The sequence below is a fragment of the Panthera pardus genome, unplaced genomic scaffold (assembly GCF_024362965.1).
Source record: "Panthera pardus isolate Hobbes unplaced genomic scaffold, ASM2436296v1 HiC_scaffold_11, whole genome shotgun sequence".
Classification (NCBI taxonomy): domain Eukaryota; kingdom Metazoa; phylum Chordata; class Mammalia; order Carnivora; family Felidae; genus Panthera; species Panthera pardus.
The window spans coordinates 38,680,881-38,707,119 of record NW_026526666.1 but is presented as its reverse complement, the minus strand read 5'-3'; the positions used below and the strand labels follow the sequence as shown (position 1 = coordinate 38,707,119).

Below are 26,239 nucleotides of genomic sequence, written 5' to 3'. Positions count from 1 at the left end.
ATGTTGGCTTATTATTTCATAATTTGAGTTCCAGACATGGTTTTCTTGCTACTAAGGTTGATAGGTCATTTCTTTAAGAAAGTTGGATATATTTCTAACCTTTTCTAATTTGAATATTGTCATTGCGTGATCTGGTGACATTTTAATTTTTTTCACTTAAATTTAATTAACTTACAGTGTTGTATTAATTTCAGGTGTACAATAGTGTTTCACTAATTCTGTACATCACTCAGGGCTCATCAGGACAAGTGCACTCCTTAATCCCCATCACCTATTTCACTCATCCCCCCACACACCTCACCTCCAGTAACTATCAGTTTGTTCCCTATAGTTCAGAGTGTGTTCTTTTGTTTGTCTTCCTTGCGACTTTCTTTTTAGATAAATCAATAATCCCCAAGCTGCCTTAGGAGATTTCAGTTGCTATTAGCCCTAAGGACAACCTCCAGTCAAGTGTGGCACCATTTAGACACTTGGTTTGCATAACAGTACCACATTTACTTTTATTTTTCCTTCCCTTTAAAAAAAAATCTTTTTTAAGAGGCTCACTTGGAAACAGGTCATAGTAGACCATTTTCAAATGTTCAGTTTCTTTAAGTGCTCTAAGCACATTCACTTGAATAATCCAGCTCACTAAAGACCAAAATCTATTCTAGCTATTTGTGAAAACATAGTGCCCAACACCTACCTGTCCAACAAAGACGTTAGGGCTAATCAAAATAAAATGAACCATAATAGCTCCCCCTCCAAAATGAAATAAAAAATGGATTTTTATTTTGAACATTTAAAAGACTAAATAAATTTGAAACGCTGCTTTAAAATATATATTTCCACATGATAATATGCCCTTGGGCCTGGAAACAATTATAATAAAATTTTGTGGGGAAAACCCCCCACTGTTTTTGTGGTGGCATTTCTGCCATGGTTCCAATTAGAATTCCTATAAATCTTGGAATTGAGCAAATAGGGAAATAAAAATCTCATAAAATACCTGTCTGTATTCAAGCTGAAAAAATGAATTTGGATAGGATTCCAAATCAAACTTTCTAACTTGTTGAAGTTGATGTTATACCTGTTTTTCAATCTGTGGCAATCTGTGGCAACTTACCTAAACAGTTCCAAGTTAAAATAGAATGTAGACTTTGATCTTTCCTTTTTAAATGAAATCATGATAATTTTGGCTCAATTACCTACACTAATGTAACCATTTCCCCACATGGGGTTCTGTTAGAAGCTACAAATAAAAAACAATTGAAAGGTTTCCTCCACAAATAATAGCAAGGCTGAGAATCCAGGAATCCAATGCACTGTGGACCAGTGACAGACCACGCAATGGAACTCAGCCTCAAAATGGACAAAGGAGGGGCACGTGGGTGGCTCAGTCAGTTAAGTGTCTGACTCTTGGTTTCAGCTCAGGTCAGGATCTGATGGTTTTGAGTTCAAGTCCCACACCAGGCTCTGTGCACGGAGGCTGCTTGGGATTCTGTCTCTCTCTTTGCCCCTCCCCCGCTCACTCTGTCTCTCTCCCAACATAAATAAATAAACTTAAAAAAAATGGACAAAAGAACTTTTTATCAACAACTTTACAACGATAAAATGTAAAGTAGAACACATTTACACTTTTGACTGTTTCCTTTTCAGCAACCTCGTACAGAAAGTTTTCTTTATCTTTTTAAAGGTCATAACTGCATAATTGTAAATGCTATGCAAATTATCTATTACTAGCTGAACGAAAATTCCAAAATACTAAGCATCATCAAACTTTAGAAAATACATAAATATCTGTAGGACATTATTTTCAAATGATGCATAGAGGTAAATACAAATGCCTTTTGAATCATAGGCAACGCTTTAAAAAAATCTTAAAGTAGGAAAATCCCTTGAGGAGAGGCCTGACTCCCTTTATGAATGAAAAATGTTGCCATGAGGTAGAGGGGATCCATCTGGTGGTTTTAGTCCATCTTATCCCATCAGAGAGGACACCACTAAAGTATGTTTCTCACAGTGAAAATATCTCATGGTGAAGGTTGACCTACCTTCACTGTCTTTTAGAAATGTGTTATTGGAAAAGGAAAAGTATTCTAGGTCTACCATAAGCAGTCAAGAAATTAGATATAGTCATAAGTAGGCGACAGCTTTTGTCTGGTAGGCTTGTAATTGTAACGAAAGCTCAGAGTTCTTTTCTTTTCTTGTAAATCCTAATTTACAGATGCAGAATTATATAAAAACAAGGAAAGAAAAACAGAAAGGCAAAAAAAAAAAAAAAAAAAGAGGGGGGAGCAAACTAGCCTATAATCTACTTCTTATAATCACTTACCAATAATGCCAAAGTGAAAACAGATTATTAAATTAGATAATGCTTTGGATAGGAAAAATGTATTTAAAGCACTCTATTTGAAAACATTAGTACCATAATTCTCATCAACATATTATTATCCTTCCTCCAGAAGACTTCAATATCATTAGATGTCTATCTCTTACACTTTAGTGTTTATGAAGGCTTTTTTTGTTTGTTTGTATTTATCTATCTGTCATCTATCAACAACCCATCCAACTTAGTGGAGGCCAGATGGGTCCAGTAGCTAAAACTACAGAAGAAGCTCTCCTAGGTTGTTTGTTGGGAAGTTCAATATTATTGCATCCCTAATAGCAGCTGCTTCTGTTTGAACTCAGGGTTATGGAAGATGAACTACATTAAATGGTAAATCATTAAATATCAGCTGAGTAAAAGCACTGTGGTGCGGTCCCTGCTTCAATCACCAGCCTCTGCCTTCTTACGTGAAAAGTCGCTCTTCACAATCACACAGTGGAACACTGACAGAAGGCCAAGGCTGAAACCACACACAAAACCGCAAATGGCATCTTTTGGGTTTTCAGTCGGCGAGGAAATGATCATGAGCAAATATTCAGCCATGGAGCTGAAGCACAACATTGCATTTCACACAGCTATAAAATATTTAGGAATGCATAATCCCTTTAGAGCCTCATTTTCTTCTCCTCTTATGTGTTTATTCTCCAGGAAAAGAAAAACAACTGTTTAAATTATGTCCACCTAATACCTTAGATTTACTGCAAAGCCTACAATTTGCTGGTTTCCTTTTACTATTGATCCTCTTTTTACTTATGGGGATGTGAACATCACAACCAGAGATACTCATACTTATTCGAAACTAACACCGTACAATAATGGATGCCATAAAGTAAGGTTGCGGGACTGTTACAAAAATTAGACCCTTCTCACCCACCTGAATGCGGCGGCAGAATAATCTCCAATGGCAATTATAGCTGTAACATCCCATTCCCTGCGTGGCTCAGCTTCCTAGCAGGACACTCACTACTACAAGCCGTGTCACAAGACAATGGTCTTTCTTTATCTTTATGCTGCATGTGCTTTCATGGCGCTTTGCTCCACCATGGGTTTGTCTTCTCCGCATAAATGTTGGGGCTATCACTCCAGTGTCAGACCAGATGCCAGTGTCGTGGCAAGATACTGGAGGTAACCACAGAGCATCCTCAGCTACATATTCTTCTCACCTCCCCTGAATATACAGTCTGCCAATCAGTTTTACGATATGCTTATTTGGCAAATGTATCCTGTCCTGTCGTTGCCACACTCATCTCTGCTGGAAACATATTACTTTCTATAGAAGGTAGAAAGAGGGTCTCTAAAATGCCCTTAGTAGTTACACGTGCAGACTCATTTCACTCAACAGATGAAAGGAAGAATTTTCTTTTCATTTCTATAAAAAGATGTCATAAAATTATTTTTATACCAGTTATAAAACAAATGAAATGTTGAAGAAAAAATTGTTCACTAACACCCTGAAACTTTAAAAGGATACACATTTTTATATCCATGAAACTTCTTTTTTTTTGTAGGAACTGTATTATTTTATACATTAGAAAGGCGTATTTCATTGTAAAAAATCTATCTTTTCATTGCTGTATTAATGAGCACCTACCTCCGGTAAAAATATCATGGAATATCTCATATGCACAATGTCACATTTTGTTTAGGAAAGAAACAATTATACTCTTGTAACAAATTATAAGGCCTGGAAGGTCCTCTTATTGTGTGACCTTAGGAGGATATTTATCAGCTGTTTGTCACCATTTTCTTGTTAGAATAGCGGCAATAATAATGCCAACCTCACGCACGTGTGAAAATAAAATAATGGAATAAGTGCTTGTCATAATACCTGGCACATATTAAACTCTTAGAATAAGTGAAATGTGTTTTTTGTTCCAAAGCATATGTAATGTGTCTCAAAACTTTACTAGGTAGTTTACCACATTTCCTACAGTTTCTGCCCGTTCCCTACTCTGCTGTGCATTTACTAAAAAGACTCCTTTTTATAGCTTCTCATGCCACATGTTTTATCCACTGGAAATCTTTCAGAGACCAACCGGTGAGACCAACTTGCAAATATATTAACGGAAAACACACATGGCATGTGGCTGGCTACCTCTTCTGGGACATAAATAGACAAACAGAAAATGTCACTGATGTCACAGTGTCATGTTTTCGAAGAAATATAAATCTTCATGAACTGCTAGACATGATTTTGCTAACACGAAAAAGAAAAGACAACAATTTTGACAAAATTAAACTTAACCCTATAGGACCTGGTTATCCTCATGTTAGCTGCCTTTAAGATGTTATTGGCCTACACCCATATTCAGGTCAAACTCAAGATAACCGAGTATTATTTAGCAGCATTGGAGAGGGATTGAGGGGGAGGCAGGCATATCCAGGACATCATCTAGAGGACAGAAGCAGGACATATCCTTATTATTCAATACTGTCTTGTCATTGTGTTAAAATATATCCATCCAGACAACCCAGAATGTTCATTGGGCAGAAATGAGGCCCTAGAACCTGTAAGGGTTTGTGTACCTGAGAGCAAGGCACACGAGTGAGTCACAATTTATAATGGAATTCATAACTCAGATTCTGGATGCTGAATAATCTAGCACAACTACAAGAATTGTTCAGTGCAGTGCTTTGAAATTTTGTCAATCAACTTCCTCTTATTTTCTTATCCCCATAATAATGCTATGCACATATATGTGCTGTGTGAATAACGAAGACAGAAGCGTAAGTATTTCATGACAAAATGCTACCTGAAATGTAACAAGAAACCACTTAATTAATTCTTAAACCACTTAGACTAATTTCATCAGAGATTACGTCATTCAACAAGTCACGTCATTACGGAAGCCAAGGTTAAATTGCTCTTTCTAAAAAAATAGAAAGCCAATCTTTAAAGAGCTTTACAAAAATGAAAGAACTGATTGATCTCGCCTCGCTCTCCTCCTGAAAGAAAAGTGATCTATCTATCTACCAATGTATCCGGCTCTCTGTATAGTTACTCGCTCTTATCTGTACTGGTTACAAAGTTTCCAAGGACAGTACATTTTAGGATGCTAGTGCACATTTCATTTCATAAGGACACCTCAATTTCTTTTCATTTTTGGAGAAGATGAATTTTGTCACTGAGCAGTCCAGGCCCACGTTGCTTAAAAGGAGTCAGTTTCACACCAGCATTTACGGAAAGCCCAAGCTTGGGTGTCAGAGAGCATCCAAGAAGCAATGAAGCATCACTCGCAACTGCCATCTGTTGAGCGTTTTCCCGACAGCTGTATCTCTTGACCATCACAAATATAGATAATCGCAAGAGGCATGAAGGAAGTGCCCAGCAGTCAGACACAGAGGAAAATTCCATGTTCATCTGTGAAACAACACTGCTTTTAATTGCCCCATAATGATTTTCTAACAGACACAATGGTATGTAGTGTAGTCTTAGAGTTGATTTAAAGCACACAATAAACCACAGTGCAGCTGAAAAACCAACTGAGACTTCTTAGTGCCAGGAAGGTTTTCGTCCTACGTGAACACTTAAGAGCATTTTCACCAGCTACTCTGTCCACAATCCACTTTTACCAAAAATAATTGCCTCTCTCGTGGTGCCGGGGCAGTTTTGAAAAGTAAATGAACATTTTTATTTCAAATATCAGCGAAGCAAAGTTCTGGTTTTATTTTTAATCTTTGAGATATATAATCCTAAAATAAGTTCACTGGCCGGGTGATGGCCCCAATCTTGCTTTCCTGATTTTTTAAAAAAAAAAACGTTTAATGTTTTTATTCTTATCCTTCAGTGTAAAAGTCCAATTATCTTCAGTCTTTGCTTCTTACAAGACATTCTCTGACACAGCGGTTGAGGTGGTATTGAGAAGGTGGAATTGGCTGGTGAAGACATTCAAATCCTTGATTTCTTAATGGGGGCAATTAATAACAACACTAGAAGCTACCATTATTTGAGGTCCCACTATGGGGCAGAATTCCTCTGAGGACTTCATAGGCTTGAACTTGAAAGATTCCAGTCAAAACGTCACTTTATGCGAAAGTCTAATACTCTGTTTCTGGGAATTCAGTTGTCAGAATATGATGGATTAATCAACAGAGGCTTTCTAAATCCCCTGCTCCATCCCATTCCATAACATGGAAGAAAGAGAGACACGGAGAGAAAGACAGAGAGAATGAAGGGAACTCCAAAAGATCAACACGTTTCCACTTTCCATTAATCCCATCATTATTATAATAAGCAATATATGTTAACGCTATCACATCTCTACACAACACCAACACACATGCACACACACACTCACGTTATGTACTCTACACTCTCATCTCTTTCACCAATTGCCGGATCCCACTTACTTGTATATCATCGTGTTACTACCTGTTACTGCTACTCAGGAGTGTGGCACCAAGAGCAGATATTGTACACAAATTAAAAAAAAAAAAAAAAAGAATCTGTGCAAAACTTGCATTAGGTGCATTTGGACTCGTTGTCTATTTTTCGGGGGGGCGGGAATCTGTGTGCCAAAATTGTAAGGGTTAAATTGTACTGTAAGGCTAACGCTTAGCTTGAAAGATAACTTTGTTCTGACACTGAAGGTCAAAAGATAACAACCTTGCTTTTACTCTTGTAAATCATACTTCATACTCTTGTGAATCAGGCTTTACCAATGAAGGAAACAAAACCTCAAAAAGAGCATCAGAGACAAGGTCAAGGAGATCCACTGGTTGAAACTTAGCAATAGAAAGTCTAAAATAATCACCTCATTCGATAACTGTTTCTGACTCATCTGGCAACTGTTTCTCTGTTCTGTTCCCAGATAATGATAAAACGATGTGATCGGCTTTAAAAACTCTGTACCCCAGCTGTTTAGGGCCACACTCTTTTCAAGAGTGTTGGTCCCGATCGGTCAGCCACACTCTTATCAAGAGTGTTGGTCCCTATCGGTCGGCCTTGCCTCTCAGCGTCACTGGCAACGAGTGCGCAGAGGTCCAAGTTCAAACCTGCAATAAACGACCCTTGCCACTTGGCTTTGACTTACGACTCTGGTGGTCTTTTGTGGGAGGTTTCAGAACTTCGGGCATAACAAAAATGAGCCCCACATGCCCTTAAGCGATATTTTTCAAAAAAAAAAAAAAAATCTGAGCCACCTACCCAGGATCCCAGAAGGCACGGAAACTTAGAAAATACACTTTTGAAGCCTTCTATCTATATTTGTGAATTCTCCATAATGCATTCCAAAAGCAGCTTTTTCTACAATGACCCACTATTCTTGGTAGTAAGGCCTGTCCCTGAACCTGACTTCCAGGTTCCACTGCTTCATGGTGAATAATGGTGAGAGATAACAGCTAAATGCACTGTCACCTGGATGCTACTGTTGCTTCTTCTTCTTCTTTTTTTTTTAAATCCCACAGATATTTACACTCTAATAGTCTCTGGGTGTTGGTAAACATTCTCTTGTTTAAAAAAAAAAAAATTGTATGCATAATCCAAGAGGTGCTCAGGAGCCATGACTAAACAATATAATTTAGGGAAGAAGAGGGTATAAATACAGCCTAAATCTGCTTAAAGAATATTCCTTATCCCTAAATCAGTAGCAGAACATGGTCTCAGCCTCCCATCAGTTTGTCGCCTGTCCTAAGAACAGCCCTCACTCCTGCTTTTCAAATCATTTGCAGGAAAGAACGCATTCATCAAATGTGTACTTCTTCAGCTGCGCCCTAGTCTATGCCTAAAGCACCCTTCGATCTCTTTCTTGAAGCAACGGTTTCCACACACCAACTGGTGCAAGCACTGCAGACATGTTTTCTAATATGAGAAATATAAGGACTGTGAAATTATACCCACATATAAATGGGACAAATAACTACTGAGTGTCTCACAGGTGTCAGGCAGTGTTTTGGGAAGTGGAGAAAAAGAGGTGAACAAATGATTTGAAGCCTATGACCTGGGGTATTTTATATTGTTAACGGGAGAGATCGCTAATAGGCAACCAGTATATGGCCAGGTAGTGACAAATGCTAGACAAAAATGGAAAGCAAAGCGATGAAACAGAGAGGAATGGAAGTCGGGAGGAGGGCTTGTCTGCGCGGGGTCTGGGGAGAGGGGCTTTAAACAGTGTGGTTAGAGAAGCCCTCCTCTTGTGGTTCCATTTGAGTGGAGAGCTCCGTCAATGTCCCAGGGAATAGATTTCCAGGCAGAGGAAAGGCTGGTGCGAAGGCAAGAAGGTGGGAAGGGGCTTGGCATGTTTCAAGAACTGGCTGTTTCTGAAGGCTTTTGTGGCATGTTGGTGTAAAAGCTGCCAAGGCTTCATTCTTGTCAAGGCGGTCTCGCATTTATTCTACGATGATGGCTTTCCTCCTTCCTCCCACCCCCCACTGATGTTAACATGTCCTTTCTTTAAAGAAGTGATGTAAGATTTCAATGTTGGTTGGGCATGGTTGTTTTGTTTTCTTTTGTTTTTAATAGCCTAACTTGGCAATATCAAATGTTGGCAACCTTATGTTATTCTCTTTTTCTTGCCTTCCCCCAAACTGATTCATGAAATACAAAACTCTGTTAAGCTCTGGCTTAAGACGACATGACTTAAAGCGCCAAATCCCCCCCCTCCCCCCACGCCGTGTCCATGGAAAACTCCATCTTAACGGGCTCCTTAGTGTTTGTTGTATTTAACTAATATTCGTACTTACTTCTTATTTTCCAGGCTTATTCTGAAAGAAAAAGAAACATTCAAAAATTCACAATGTGTATGTTTGGTTTATTTTAGTTTGTTTTTAACATGAAAAAGCGGTAGTAACATTTATGCCCGATTCTTTCATAAAACAGCATGTCAGCAGAACAGGTACGGGAGATGGGGCCCTCCCAAGATCTTTGATTGTCTGACATCAAAATTAAATGGGGGTGTTCAGAACATCTGGGCCTCTCCTCCTACTCCATCCCCCCCGGCCAGGATTTCCAAGGGATACCCATGTTTGTTTTGTGATTGTGTTTTGGGGGTAAGGTGGAGAGTTTGGAACCACTTTTCCACCCCCTCTTTTTTCTTTAAAGGGAAAAGAGAAAACCAGATATTTTCAAGGGAAATGACTAGTAGTGGCCAGTATAACAAAGAAACCCCACTAAGCCTAACCACAACCTGACAGAATGAAAAGTGATTCCACAGCTGCCACTCACCACAAATCCCCACGAAACATGCCAGGAAATCAGCTGAAAGCAGTAGAGAGACTGCTTCTCAGGGGCCACAAACATGACCCCCGGAGAATCTTCTGGTCCCATTCAAATTCAAAGTTGCAAAGGGCGGTGGGGGTGGAAGCGGGAGACAGAGACTTAGCAGCCCTGTGATCACTTTCAGGGTGATGATGGAACTGATTTAAAATGCAAAACCGAGTTCCATTGTAAGCACGGACACACACTGGAAGCTGAAGGGAAGTGGGATTTCATTTAGTGATTTTCAATTTTAGGATTGAAATGGGGGTAGAAAGATCCACGCTATTTATTTTTCCAGAACTGAGATCGCCTCTTCTTTGTGCAGGATAAGTGAACATGGGCTGATCTATTACTTCTTTGGGTTTCCATGCTAATAAGGCATACTTCCCACAGAATCTGACAGAAAGGATGAATACCTTGCCCTGCCAATGGTTAATTTGTAGTGGCATGTGTCTTTCTTGAATGTTCATGAAGTTTTCTAATTCATCAGCACACAATTGGGCTTTTTATCCTCCCTTTGCACAGAATGAAATGCCGAGAGGGCAAGAGGTTGAGGGTGTTGTATTATCCCTCGGCCGATGTATTTACTGCCCCAAAAGTTATTGCTAATTTTTGTCTACCTCAGGAACAAAATTGTTCTTCGGCAAATAATTTAGTACTGACCACACTTTAAAATGTTTATTACTGTCGAATCTGTCACAGATTGCATCAAGCCACAGAGATGCTAATCTATCTCATGTATTTGAAACTCCTCTGGGAAACATATATTCGGGCTTACTGCTGAGTGAACATGACTGTTAGGATTATAGAGACCATACAGAGTGAAGAAAAGCAGCATAGCTTTTCTGACTGGAAAGTAAACAATAGGGTGATTGTCGGCTTACACATTGGGGCCAATAGCCCTACTGCTGAGGAGCTCTATGTAAAAACCAAGATCAGCAAGCAGTCTTGATGTTTTCTTCTTGGAGTTGGATGTTGTCAAGGATTCAGATGCGCCACCCCAGTGAGTATGCAGGAAACAAAACAGGATATTCTTGTTTAAGGACTGCTTTCTGTAATTATGTTGATTTTTTATGCAACACTTGAACTTTTAAAAACTCAAGGATGCATGAGAAGTACTCCAGAGGAGAATAAATGATTGGGATTTTGTCTTGAGTGAAAAGTTATCTTGTGTTCTTAACAAAATTAACTTGTTTGTATTTGTGAGTGGGTCTGTGAATTAAGTATACTTAGACTATGCCTGGTTTGTCTCCCCACCTCACGCACCCCCCACCCCCACCATTTTCAAACAGGAGGTCAAGTTGTCTTTGGAACATCATATTTCCTGCTTGGAAAAGGCACTGGATTGTATAATAGTCTGACAGGAAAGTATCAAGAGCACCAGGAGTTTCCCCTGGAAGGCTCGAGGTAAATGTGCAGCACCTATGAAGTTCTTTCCTTTGAGCTAGCATGAGCTGTTCTATTGTTGTGTATTCAAAGTCTTCAGAATGGAAACAGCTAAACTAAACTGTAAATGCTCTAAGGAAAAACATCTTTGGAAATATGTACAGTAGCTTGCTTGGAAACATTGTACTGTTTTATCTGTCCTTCCTTGCTGAGGAAGGAACGTCTGGCTCAGACACTCGCTCGCCGGTTAATGCTATCATGCTACAGACATCCGGTAACTTCTTTTCCATCCAAATATCAGTTCTGTGTATTAGACAAGGGATGTAACATATTTGTATGCCAAGATACCTGATTTGGTGACAATTACTTGCCCTTTATTTTAACAAAATTACTTCATGCTCCTTTTCTTTAATCAAAATGCCGTGCGATTTCCTATTTCACTCAAATAATTCCCATAATTTTACAACACAATGAAAGGATTATAGATTAGCACAGGTCAATCTCCTCCATATTCTCCTTATTTTTCTTAAGATTCCAATCCACAAAAGGTCTTGGACCACATAATACTTCCGGGTCAAGGACACCACAAGGTCTCTTTGCAAAAGCACCCCAGCGGCTGTCCAGAGCAATCATATTCCAATGGCAGTGTGCTCTGAGTCTTAACCATTGTGATTCAATGGCGAAAATGAAATGTAAAGTAGATGGTAACTACCGACTTGAGTCACAGGCACGCTGAGAATGCTGATTTCCCTCCAGGGGTAGAGCGGTGCCCGGGGGGTAAGCCTGAAAGGGTTTGAATCCAGATTCTACCATTTGGCAAGCAAATCACTCAGCCTTTCTTTCCCCTGCTTTTCTCCTGTATAAAAGGAAGATTATAATTGTTCCAATTATCCATTGCTGCATAACAAAATATCCCAAAACTTAATGGTTTAAACCAACTCTTTATTATTATCTTTCACTTTTCTGTGAATGACTAGGCCCCATTGGGTGGTTCCCATTTGGGGTTTGTCATTCTGGTGGGGTCGGGTCCCAGCTGAATAGTAGCCTTGATGGGGCTGGCCATCCAACATGCTTCGTTCACATTGTAGGCTGGTTCCCTTGAGGATCACTTCACACCTGACCCCTCAGGCTTTCTCACAGCATGGAGGCCCTAGTCTGACTTCTTAACATGGCAGCTCGAGGCTTCAAAGGAGCAAGGCAGAAGTCCAGACCTAGTCCGTTGTCTCTTCTGCCTCATTTTATTCATCAAGCAAGTCACTGAGCAAGTCAGCTCAGATTCAAAGGGAGAGAACTTAAACCCTGCCTCTCAGTTTGAAGAGTAGTTGATAATTTGCCTCCATCTTCAACCCACCGCAGATAAAATATCCACCACATAGAGTCTTGTAAGGATTAAACAATTGACCTGTGTAATGTGTCTAGACTAGTGTCTGACACTTGTAACATATTTTCAATAAAAGTTGGTTTTTATCATGTTCTAGGTCCTGACCTAGTTTTTATTATGCTCTAAGTTCCTTTTATTCTTCTTCTTTGCATTTATTGCCATTTGAACTTACTTGTCATTATGTTTCTGTATATGTACACATGTGTTTATTTTCTCTCTCCTATCCAAAATATAAACTTTACAACCATAGGGACTTTTTTTTTTTCTTCAGGGCTTGGAAAAATGTCTGGTATATAATGAGAGTACCACGAATATTTGTTGACTGAATAAGTGAATGAACCCCTAGTGAATATAGAACTTGGATGTTTGGCTGTGGAAAATGGGACTGTGATTGGGGTTGGGGGAATAGTGTGAGCAGAGAGACCCAGAGAGAACTGACATTCTGATTTATTTACATGTTTTAAAAATTGGGATATCATCTGTTATCTGGAGAAGCTTTTAACTGTAACTCTCTTAAGAAGCACAACCATATGAACAAGTCCTACTTTACCTCCAGAATAGTTGACATTAGGCACAATTTGAAAACTGCCTTTTGCTATTCACAGGCCTTAGAATCTGACAGGTCCGGGTTTAAGGCCCTGCTTTGCTGTTTGCTTGCTTACTGACACGAAAAGGTTTTTTTTAAACTTCTCTGAGTTGCAAAATCTGTGAAGTCAGGCAACGAGGCATACCTCATGGGGTTCCTATGACAATTAAATTCAGTCCACAAAAGATTTCAACAAAAGGTCTGGACACAGTTGATAAACGTGTACCAATTCCCAAACATATTAATGATAAAGAAGCTATTGATATGACTATTAATATACTCTACCTTGGAGTGGATGGCTTTTCAATTTCTTTGTTTCAAAAACTCCTCTTATGTTCTGGACACATTTTAAAATATTAAAATAATATTAAGTTCACTTCTTACTAATTCAGTATTTACTCTGTGACCATATGGATCCATAAATTGACCTTTCTACTCCACCAGTATTTGACACAGGAATTGAAACAGGATATTGAATAAGTTTAACAACCATGTTACAAATAAATATTTAAATATTTACATTTATCAAGAAAAATTGTGACCTCAAAGGAAGTAAATATCATGTCCAAAGAACAACTTCCTAGAATTCAAGGGGGATTCCCCACCCCAGACCCTTCGTGAGAATGTCCAAAAGTCGATTACTTTATCAACAGATGGGGTGGGTTTAGAGTTCAACAAATTCAAAGTGCTCAGAACTTTGGGGTAATTTTGAAAAGGAAACCACTTCCTGTTTTTTCGTGTACTTAGTATTTAAAAATAAATGTACTGACCAAGATAAACTGATGAATGTAACAATTTTCTTTCCTCAACACACAAACACACACACACACACACACACACACACACACGAAATCAACTCAAGATGGGCAGTTTATGGATATACACACATTTTTATGTAAACTCATAGTGAGTAAACTGGACACATTTTTTTTCTGTTTTATTGTTTTGGGAGAGCTCTCAAATATTTCTAACATTGCACAAACTGCTCTAGAATATGTGAAAGGTAGAAGCTAGAAAAAAAAAAGCCTTGGCAGAGAATCATACGTATTTAAAAGGAAAATATTCAGCACTGATGTTGTATATGGCTGGCAGCTAGACAGGACAGCATATATTCTGTTCCCCAAGCAACACAACAAGACATCAGAGCGTGCACATAGCAGGCACAGCGAGGTCCTCCAACGTGAAGGGGAAGGTACTTACAAATGTCACAGGATAGCACAGTAAAAGCTAATCGATTTCTTTTTGTTTGGACAGGGGAGGGATGTACAAATACAGGACTCACTGACAGGTTTGGTGCAACCAGAGAGTGGCAACGTTAAAATTACATGTATTTAACGTATCTGACAAATAACAGGTTTTAGTTTAGTTTTCTTTCCATCTTTCTTTAGAACTATATATTCGTTTTCATCTATTACCGTAATGTCTGAGCTCTGTAACTAAGAGTATAGCCACATGGGCTGGTATCATCTTATGGTTCTTTGTTCTCAAGTAAATATACCTGATGGTGGTTAAGCATTAACCAATGGCAGGTCAAGGACCAATGGTTCTGTCAAACACCAATACGGGGAAAGTAGAAACCCAGATGAAAGAAACATAAATTCATCCTAGCGTTTCCATCGTTCCATATTTGGTTTCTTCATGACCCATATATTACAAAGATAAGTATGCCAGAACTTAATACAAAAGGGGGAACCCTAGTTATTCTCTATCAAGATCTGATTGGATCCGATTATATAAGGCTTCATATAGGCAAATATTGACATTCATACCACCACAATTTTTACTATACAGATATGCCGACGAAGGCAATTTTTGTATTTTGTTTTTATCCCCTTCCACATTTCACCCCTTCCAGAGAATGCCTAGAATTCTACTCTTTAAAACAGTAAATCCAAATGGTAAGAATTTTCCATAAAGGGCATTCATAAACATTTACCTCTTACTTCCATATTTATAGTAACGATAACTAATAACCTATACTTTGGATTACACCCTGTCCAATTTATCCAACCAAGACAAAAGCCCTTTAGGGAAATTTCAGTGTCTCGTCTATTATTTAACCTCATGAACACAACACCATGCTGCCTCACTGAAAAAGATTCATTGCAAGAGTTCAGAGCAGATGAGATGGGTATCCTCACACAAATGTACAAACAAGGGAACTAATTTTTCTCTACTGTTTTTACAAAAAAAAAGGAAAGCTTTTTTTCACACTAGGCAAACAGCAACTGGTTTATTCTCATAAATTTACATCTCCTAAGTAGTGTCAGTATTCAGGCAGATTAGTTTAACAGGCCTTGTGTTATCATCCAAGGGAAAAAAAGAAAAAAAAGGAAAATATATCCAAAGTCATCTGGTTAATTGGAGGAGGTGGGGAGATGAAGTTGCTTCCATTAAGTTCTTTTGGAACAGTTGCAAGATCCACAAAATCTGTTTTTAGCTCAGTCATTCATCCTGCTGGATGTGTGATGTGTTTTCAATTTAATGATAATTGCCCTTTCCATTTCTTTGATAATTGCCCTCTCTATTATCATTTATGGAGATTCAAATTATAAATCAAGACAAGACAGCCAGAAAAATATTATGATTGTCCCTTCTGAGGCCACAGCAACTCAAGTAACACTGCCAAAGTCTGAGAGTTTAAACCATTTTCATTCGCATGTTTCTGAACATTTTATTTTAGGGTCCAGTGGTTTTCCTAAAGAGGAGGTTGCATGACAATAATAGGACTGAATGATAATGGATACAGAGAATGTAAGTTTAGCTTAAATGCAACAGTTATAAATTTGTATTTGAAACCAGAGGCTTTCTCTCTGGCTGTTGGAGAGTGAAAGTGAGAAGTCAGCCAGAAATGTTTGCTCTTAGTCACCTGATGTCCTCACGGAGGACATTGCACAGCTCTGCCTCCCCTCAGTGCCCTTCTTCTACTCTTTTTTGGGGAAAAAATGTCTTCTTCTCATTGAATATGCTCCATGATCCACACAATGAGATAAATGCAAAGACATGAGTGACATTTTTTCTAAGATTCCAGGAGCCATCTCCCAAAACAGAAGTAAGAAAATAAAAATTTGCACCCAAGACATGGATCTTTGAGGGGCTGCCAGCTTGTACCTGCTCAGGAGATCCTATTATTAAAGCTTCAGGAATTTGGCAGGCTGTCTGTTCCCCCAGAAGGCCACTATTAAAAATTAATTGTATAAATTTTGATTTAAGTACATTGTACTAAAAACGAAGTCAATAAATACACAGAACTCATCACTTCCTAATTATTGTAGTACACTGTACTGTTTTCTGTGTTCTTGAGGGTATTTCTGCTTCTTGCATTTGAATGTTAAAAATATCATATCCTGGTGTGATAGGGAGCATCTCTTTCCAATTCTGCCGGTAACTTGGGACACATGAGTAGCTTAAAATCTGTGATGGTAATTATACCACTAATATCAAAAAATGCTGCAAATCATTGCTTTTCCCCCAGAGAGTTGGTTGTTAAGCATTTTGCCGTCCAGCCCTGGACAGTAATACAGTTTTGTGAGGAGGAGGACCTTGGAGCTGGGATGATCTGGGTTTCCTTTGGGCTCAATTAGCAGCTGTATGATCTCAGGCAGTTTACTTAAATTCTCTGAGCCTTAATTTGTCACTCTCCTGCTTAATATCCGTCAATAGCTTCCCATAACTCTTAGGATAAAGTCCAGAATCCTCAGGGCCTCCTTTCCCTTATCTTTGCCCCAGATTTCTTTACTCCTCAAATCCTAAACACTCCTCCTGTCTCAAGGCCCTCACATCTGGAATGCCCTTCTCTTTCCTCTCCTACCCATGATGTATGTCTCAGTTTAAATGGCACTTTCTCAAGGTAGACTTCCATGATAGCAATCCCCTGTACCTCCCACAAAACAGGTTAGGACCCCTTAGGATAGACTTTCATAGAAGCCTGAACTTGTCCTCACAGCACCTGTCAAAAGTGTAACAGAACTATTTTGCACATAGTCATTTGTTTCCTACCAAAGCCCCCTCTTTTGCCCGTGTTTGTCATGCACGTTGCTTTAACTCTCAGGTGCAGCTCTACACTTTGGTAACCTAACCACTTAAATTTTTTCTTAATTTTTTTTTTTACATTTATTTACTTTTGAGAGACAGAGCACAAGTGGGGGCAGGGCAGAGAGAGAGGGAGACACAGAACCCGAAGCAGGCTCCAGGCTCTGAGCCGTCAGCACAGAGCCTGACGCAGGGCTGGAACTCACGAACCGCGAGATCGTGACTTGAGCTGAAGTCGGACACTCAACCGACTGAACCACCCAGGCGCCCCCTAACCACTTAAATTTAATCTGTAGGATACCTGTTCTAGTAAAGAGGAACCCTCTTTTCAAAATCACTTATTCCACCTAAGAAGCTCCAGCACAGTGTTAAGGACAGGGGCTCCAAAACTCTAACTCTTATGAGCTGTGTGGCCTCAGCGACCTCTCTGTAGCTCCCTCTCCTAACTTATGAAACGGCGTTAATAACAAAATCTGCTCTCTAGGGGTTGTTGTGAAAATGAAGTGAATTGACCCCTGTAAAGTGCTCAGTGTTGATGGCGTGGGAATCGGTATTTTAACTGTCTGATCTTATTTCTACTCACCTTACCTCTTTCCTTTCCCCCAATTGCATCATTTCCCAGAACCCCCAGTTCTACGGAGGCCCCACCCCACAGCTTTAACTGTCCATCAGAATGACACCCAACTCTCTCTTCGTTTCTCCCCTAATTTATAATCTTACAGTTCCAGCTACGTACTGTCACCTCCATGAGACTTTCTGACACAGAAAACACAATATACCACACCCGGATCCATCATTACCCCATCAGACTAGTTCGGCCTTTTGACATCTGTGGATCTGTTCATAGCAACCCGATTTCTTCAGTGAGGCTCCAAGTTTCTAATTCATCTATGTCTCTCCTCTCTCCTGTACTGCACATCTCAGCAGTTGCCAGTTTCTATTGATTGTCTCTGAAATACCTCTTGCATCTTTTTTCTTCCTTTTAATTCCCCTTGCTCCCACCTAGTCTAGGTTCTCATTAATCTCTTTCTTGTCTGGACTATAACAATAGCCTACTATCCAATCTTCATAGCCTTAGACTCAGCTTAACATAACAAGAGCATTCCTCCAGAATTAGACACTCTCAAAACACATGTTCCTCTCCCTCCCTCCCCACTTCTCTCTCAATTATGTGATATTTTATGCCTGTCTTCCGTCTGTGAAAGCAGAGACCTTGGCCAACTAGTTCACGTCTGTATCCTCAGTACCTAATAACACCGGAAAGAACTATTTACTTAGTGCTACTATTATTAAATATTATCACAGTATGAACATACCATATTATTAACATTGAAAGTTATTATTCAAATAGTACCATTAAATGTTAAATACTGCTAAAACTATTTGTTGGGTTAATTATTGAATAAATCTGTTTTCTGTCCTTGCTTTGATCTATAGTACACACACTTCATCTACTTAAATTGGATTTCTGGTTAATTCACTCTCTTGCTCAAACATCCTCAGCCCTTCCCAATTGATTGCCTACTGTCTAATGTCCCCATCCTGGAATATGAGGCTCCAATTAAGAGGCCAGGCTCGCCTCTGTGAAAGCTCCATTGCACTCAGACTCTTCCGAGTTGTTGTTGTTTTAATTAGGGAAATGATAATATTAGTTGTGACTTCAAAAGCCTCCTCAGCCTGTATCATGCAGGGCAACAGAGAAAGGAGAAAAGTTAATCTTTCCCTGATGATTACACTTGCTTCTGAAACAGAAGGTTCAGTGAAGAGTTTATCATCGTCGTTCCAGCATGAACCGCGGAGAAGAGATGTACCTCTTTCAATAACAGAATATTAAGCCTGCGGAGTTCCCTCCAAACTTTTCAAAATAATTTTGTCTGTCTTAGATATGAAAGATAATATAAGATGATACCAGAATTCTCCTCTGTTTTACTTAAATTCATTTCACTTTGCCTTTTTTCTCGAGATGACATATCACTGGATGCACTTTTTCTCTAAGCTGGCTTCTTTTCATTCTTGAGCTTTTTTTTCCGTATTGAATTATGTACTCTTTTCTCAGTATATACTCATAATTATAGCTTCTTCATTTGCATCTTGATGATTAAAATGTTGCTTTCATATCACTTGGAATTTATTTTTTCTTGAATCTCATAGATTTTCCCCTAAGTTATGGTTTAAACAATACTCATTCTAAATTGATTGTTAAAGTCCTGGCCTTGCATTTTTAAATATTGATATCACCAGCACATCAAGACTAAACGTTGCTCAGACATCTGAGTTCTTTAGATCCTATTGTTTTCATATCGGAAAATTTCCCCAAGAAACCGACTTCAAAGTTTGAAGAAATGACACAAGGAGTAACTCTTTTCAAGGAAGAGAGAAGTTTTTATTCAACAACGATAATAAAGGTTGTATTCAAAGGTGACTAGCAAGTCCCATTCTGATAAATAAGGCAATCTCAAAGTTTAGCAAAAATAGCTTATTTTGTACGTTTGACTACATTTGGTTAATGCTGCCCTCATTAGGTTTGTTCACAAAGTTAGTACGTATGTTCTGCATGTAAAAGACATATATAAAAATTAATTATATTCCTGTAATGTTCTAAATGATCTGATATGGCATGCATTGAATCTTTAAACCATGTGCCTAAACTGTCAAGAAATAATTGAAAATTTTTTGAACCTGCATTTTCAATTATAAATGCCTATTAAAAAAATTAGAGTCTTGGGGTGCCTGGGTGTCTCAGTCGGTTAAGTGTCCGACTTCGGCTCAGGTCATGATCTCACAGCTCGTGGGTTCGAACCCCGCATTGGGCTCTGTGCTGACAGCTCAGGTCCTGGAGCCTGCTTCAGATACTGTGTCTCCCTCTCTCTCTGCCCCTCCCCTGCTCTCACTCTGTCACTCCCTCCCTCTAAAAAATAAATAAACATTAAAAAAAAAATTTTTTTTAAAGAGTCTGGCTATCAGTTCAAAAGCTATACTCATTATTACAGATGTCAAAAATTACTCAGTTACCTTTGATCTCTTAAAGATAGCAGCGTAGTCTGATAGCCAATATTAATTCATCCTACAAAATGAGCTTCTTTTTTCTTTTAAAGATTTTATTTGTAAGTAATCTCCCACACCCAGTGTGAGGCTTGAACTCACAACCCTGAGATCAAGAGTCACATGCTCACTGACTGATCCAGCCAGGGGCCCCTAAAATGAGCTTCCTTATTACAGATGAAAATATTCCTTTTTTACAAAATTACATAATGAGATGCCCATTATTTCTGTGTTAATCTCATATCTATTAGTTAACCATGAGATGAAGAAATTGGCAAGAAAAAACCTCAAGTGCTACTTTATTCCCTTAGCTTTTTCAACTACAATCTAAGATATTATGTCCATCTGTAAGTGGACTTCACCAAGGGCAGTGTGAAACCTGGGATGAGTCTATCTGGCAAACTTTCCTTCGTCACTCATCATTGAACCCTTATGGTTATGTTGGACCCTCATCATAAAACATGGTGCTAAATTCAGTATTAGACCTGGTTGAACTGCATCCCAGGACTGTCATTTTGATGCAAGATCACATGGAAAAGGGATGTATGTCCATTTTTCATCAACCATTTTAAGGTCAAGTTTTGCAGCCTCACTCTAACAGTCTGATCAAAGCCTCTGTATTCACAAACAAAAAAATCCTGCCCCATTTCACAACAAACTTAGAGTTTGCTGAAAAACTAGAAATTACTGGTCTCCAAAAACTTAGTTTCTTGCTCTCTTACTAGTAATTTGTACATGCCAAACTATAAAAGAGCCATATTCTTCACAACATACTTCCATCAAGGATATGAGTGATATAATTATAAATCCTTTATATTCAGGCAACAAGTAATAACTTGTCTAGCCTCCAAAATGTATGACAGTCAGCCCATCTTGGAATTCTATTGTTTTAAAATTCACCAAATAATACTTTTTTAATAGGCCGTCATTTCTTAGTCCATTCCCTTGATTAAACTATGTCGGCTTTAGGCCAGAGACACTGCTTGATTGTCTCTTGTGGGTATGACTCACTTGATGGAAAATCCATCCATCTACATACTGCTTGATTGGGAATGAATTTTAAGTACTCAGAGCCTACATATAGTAAGCCTGACTGTTAGAGACTGAAGTGAGCATAAGAGAAAGTAGTGATTAACAGGCCACGAGTTGGCTTTACCATCTCAGTGCTTCGAGAAATTGTAGCTTACTGCTACTTCGCACTGTTTCTCTACTTGCAAAATGGTTTTGACTGGAATTGGAATGTCCAACAGAGAGAGAAAGCGATTACTGGTAGCAAAAGAAATACTAACTGCTTGAGTAGTAATAATCGATAAATAATAAACACGCATTCCATCAAATATATACAAGGTAAATTAAATCTACTCATTTTATGAAGAGAGAAATGAATACTGACTTATCTGCTACGAAGGTGGAAGTCTGGAGTCCGCCCATCATGCGAATGACGTCTGCTTAAATGTAGTGTCAGGGGGTGAGAAAACAGAAGCCCCTTTATGGCTGCTGTTTGCAGAAGCCGAGAGAGGTAGACACTGGCTTCTGATTACCAATATAAAAAATTAAAGTTTCTTCCCTGTCTACCAATGGTAAGTAGGCACTTTCTTTGCTTTAGGAAATGTATAACGTTTCTTTTGAAACTTGAATCATTGTCAATGGATACAAAAGTGAGACAGGTCAATCTTTCCTTCTGCTTTTGGGAAAGAATCATTGACAGCTGAAAAAGAGGCAGCGATCCCTAAAGAACATTAAAGCAAACAAAAAGTTTGTGTAATCTGTGTGTTTTTAAGCTATGGCCACATCAGATCTGAGGGATACAATTACCCAAAGAAAGAAGAAAATTCCTCTGAGCCATTTTAGTTTTTACATTTAAAATGTTTCTTGCATTCACATTAATATTAACTTTATGACCTCCTCATACCGTGCTATAATCATTGAAGAGAAAAACCACACACCCTCCCTTCCCTGGGTAAAGACTTGCTTTCAGATTTGCTCTCACATCTGTGCTTACCGAAGGAACAGATGCTCAGCTTCTAAGGGTCCGGCTTTGGCCTTTTCCCTTCTATCGCCACAGCAGAAAGAAAGGGGGTTCCCAAGTGATGGTGGCAGCTTTCCAATGGCTGGGCCGTACTTTCACATTTAAAGTAAGCAGGTGGCATCAATGGGCTGTCTAATGACTAACAAGATAAGAGTGCAATTGATCTTTTTATTAACCCGTGTCCCCAGGTGGGGGGCAGCCTGCTCCTCCCTCCTGGGTTCAGATACACTGCTTCATTTCAGGAACATTTTAGACCCTTTCACTTTTTTTGGTCTGAGCTGGTTCTTTTTTGTTTGTTTGTTTAATGTTTATTTTTGAGAGACAGAGAGAGACAGAGCACGAGTGGGGAAGGAGCAGAGACAGGGGAGAGCAGAGAGAGAGGGAGAATCTGAAGCAGGCTCCAGGCTCTGAGCTGTCAGCACAGAGCCCGATGTGGGGGCTGGAACTCATGAACCTCGAGATCATGACCTGAGCCTAAGTGGCACTTAACCGAGGGAGCCACCCAGGTACCCCTAGTCTGAGCTGGTTCTTAAAGCACAGGGGTAACAAACACAGAAGATATTCCATGGCATCCAAATTCTATTTTCTCTGAAACTCCAAACTAGTAAATACCTTTGTAATTTGCATCTAACTCAAAACAATATTTAACGTACATTGAGAATTTATCTACAATCTTATTGATATTCTTTTCATGCTGAATTTGAACTCTGGGTTTGTTTGTCTTCCTTTTAGGACTCAGACAACTCACCCTAAACCACACAACTCGTTCTGAAGACGATGGAACCCACATAGATTCATAAGGTAAATGATTACTTTCAAAATATAACATAATGGATTCAATTACGGAATGAATTCCAGCACTGTGGAAACGTGTTGTTCTTCATTTGTCTGCTGGAGACTTGCTAAGTTAAGATGCTGGGTGGTCCTTTAGTAGAAGGCAGAATCATGATCCTGGGTGGCGCTGTGGGAACAATAAGCTGCATCTGTGGGTTGGCTGTCTTCAGAATCATATTATCTGTTGTATGTTGCATAAGGCTGGCTACCTACCTCGATTTTTTCAAGTAACTATTCTTGTGATCTTAGGAGGCTCCTGCCCTGGGGCATGCCAGCACATCACAAATCCCACTGTCAAGTGGAGCGATTAAAGCCTTTATTGTCACACACCAAGCCCAAAGTTAATAGGATGCATTCTGTTGTGGAGGTAGGAGGAGGTACAAAACATCCCATGAAGGCTACCTCTGCTGCAAGTGACGTCGGATGAGGAAGTGTGCGGCACAGGAACTGAGAGACGATGGCCTCGTTTTTCTGTTTCTCTAAACCACAGTCATCATTTGCTTTCCTGCTTGTTAAAATAATTATTTATTTCTAGAGGCTGCCAATCTATGCGAAGGTACATACAGGATCTTTGACATCCCCTATAGCAAAATGGTGAAAAGCCTAGGCTTCAGAGCCTACCTAAATTCAAATTTGCCAGCAATGACACCGTGGCCTTCAATTTTCTCATCTATAAAGTGGGAGAAATAATAGTACTCACTTGCAAGGGCTGTGGCATAGTATATAAACAGATGGGCAGATGCAAAGCACTTCAAGTATTGCCTAGTACCTAGAAAACACTAAATTCACTGATTAACTAAAGGGCTTTCATTCTACCTCCTCACTTTGTTTCAGGTTCTCAATTTACCTTTAGTCCAGAAACTTGGTGGTTGGGGGAATTATTAAGGGAAGCAAACTCCCAATTCCCTCTTAGCAGCCTTCCTCCTAAAGGAGATATATTATACCTTTCATGTAAATGCCAGGAAGGGAAATAATTGGCATCCCATTGCCCTTTGAATGGGTCCCTGGCTAGCCCTAGGTGGTGTGACGTCTAAAGTGACCTGAAAGCGGGGTGCCTGCCAGCTCAGCAGCACAGTGTAGTGGGAGAATCAATTAGAAGACTCAGGGCCATTTCAGAAACATGCAAACATCAATTGGCATCGAGTTTCAGGAAGCAGAATAAAAAGGGATCTACAAAACAAAAAGCCTTTCAAAGGGATGGAGGGAGGCACGGTTCTTCCAAATCACGAAAGGATGATTATGATCACCATTAGAGCTTAATGAGCCTATATATGGCTAATGACTTCATCTCTCCAGTAGATTTGCCAGTAGTCTGTGTTTCCACTGGTATCCATCCTTCTCTTCTAATAAACATTACCATCCCGCTAGCTGGTCAGAACAAGTCATTGGATTTCTCCTTCCTCCATTAGCAAAAGCGTATTTCTCAAATCTCCCATCCCTCTGTTTCAGGACTGAAAGGAATGCAACAGAGAAAAGAAAATAAATAACACCACTGTATGGTCTATAGATCCTTGGAACACCTAGGTTTAATTCTGGGTCATTAACTGCTCTCTGACCTAGTTTTCTCATCTCCAAAATGCAACTGATCACGATTTGATTTCTAACATTAACTTTAAAAATAAAAATACATGAAACTGATCCTTTAAGACATGTATAGATATGGTTTATTTTACCCGATTTAGATATTTCTTACAAATGACATCATTGATTATGGCTAGATTTTTATTTTAATAACCAAATGCAGAAAACGGCAAGTATAAGTTTTAAACTAGTTATCTGCTGAGCCATTTAAAGACTATTAACTTGAGTAAGACGTAAGAAATAAACTGAAGTTAGAATCTTTTTTTAATTAACCATACTGTTATAATATTTAGTTAACAGTGATACAGTGTTACAATCATTCAAATGGGCAATATTTGGCAAAGTGGAAATAATGTCGTATCTTTTAAAGAACAGGTGTTAATAATAAGTTGTTTATTGGAAGAGAAAATTTCTTATAAAAATAATAAATACCATTCCCCATCACAATTTTTACTCACATGTTTGTGTGAATATTTCTCTCATTTTCCAATTTTCAAAGTATATCCTTTAAATATAGTAGATCATAATATAGTCTTGAATAATAATCACACAAATACCATTGTCCTAAAATAATCTTGAATAGTATCATGCAAATATTATTGTCTCAATATAATCTTGAATAAGAGCACACCACTATAATATTGAAAATAAGCAAGCAATAGTTATGGTGGAAGGGATAATATTAGCTATTAAGACAATACTTTAGTGTCATACTTCAAAAATTTTAAATTGTTTTATGTTAAAATATTCCAGCATAATTTTTCTGGGGTCTTTATGCTATAAATAAACTTTGATTGCTATGGTAATGTAAGAAATATGAATGGATAATGTCTGTTCCCTATAACCATCATCACAGGTAAGTGTCATTGTTAAAAAGACATGGCTGGGATAGCGTTTTTGAGTTCTAGTCCCAAATCTGCAACGGAATTTTCTGAGTGATCTTGAGCAATTAGCAACCATCTAACTGAAATTTTTGGTATAATATTTGAAGAAATAAATAAAGGAGTCTCAAAAATGAAAGCTGATTTTGAAGAAAAACTTTCAAGCAACAAAAACATTTAGCGAATTCTAACATGAGCCAAATCCACATTCCGCTGTCAGTCTTTCCTGCAACTTACCTGCCTCTTCCTCTTGTGCACTGATTCCATCATTTCACGAATGAAATGGTTGGTTAGTTTAAAATGCGTCCTGTTCATGGTCACTAGAAACTTTAAAATCACAAAAAAGTACAAGCTAAATGTGTGTATTTTTTAGGTTCACTGACTAGATATTTAGAAACTTCTTTTTTTTAAGTTATTTAATTAATTTTATTGGGGGTCTCTAATATATCCAAAGCTGTTCCACCTCAGAAAGGATGTATTAAAAAAGAGTATAAAATGTGACCCCTACTTTCCACTTTGACATTCAAAGTGTGACCCCTACTTTCTGTATATATGAAAGTAAAATCAGCATATACAAAATAAATATTATCATCACAAAAATATACGTATGGGTTCATCTCAATGTTATAAATTATAACTTCTATAAGAGTTCTGATGGAAGTGGTAGGATCCAAGATGGGATTTTAATAATGAATACAGCAGGATATGTAGTTCTTTTCTGGGCCAAATAACCAGTGGTCCTGGATTTATATTATCCAGGGTCTATGTAATGAGCTATTTGACCACTAAACACAAAGCGAAGGAGTAGTCAGTTGAAGGGGCTGGTTAAGTAGTCAGTTGAAGGGGCTAGGTAGGTCCCACCAAACAGATTGTTCACTCTTCCATGCCCAGTGAAATCGAGAATAGACATCCCGCCCAAATCCC

The 26,239-nt window shown here is 38.7% G+C and overlaps 1 protein-coding gene across 23 annotated transcripts in view; it reads left to right on the top strand.

Moving 5' to 3' along the window:
* ADGRL2 (adhesion G protein-coupled receptor L2) overlaps positions 1–26,239 on the top strand; it is a 621,134-nt gene that overhangs the window by 104,187 nt on the left and 490,708 nt on the right. For all 23 annotated transcript variants that reach the window (XM_053893337.1, XM_053893361.1, XM_053893366.1 and 20 more), the window contains exon 3: positions 22,752–22,820. The gene's annotated coding sequence lies outside the window, so the exon portion shown is untranslated. The remainder of the gene's footprint in view (positions 1–22,751; positions 22,821–26,239) is intronic.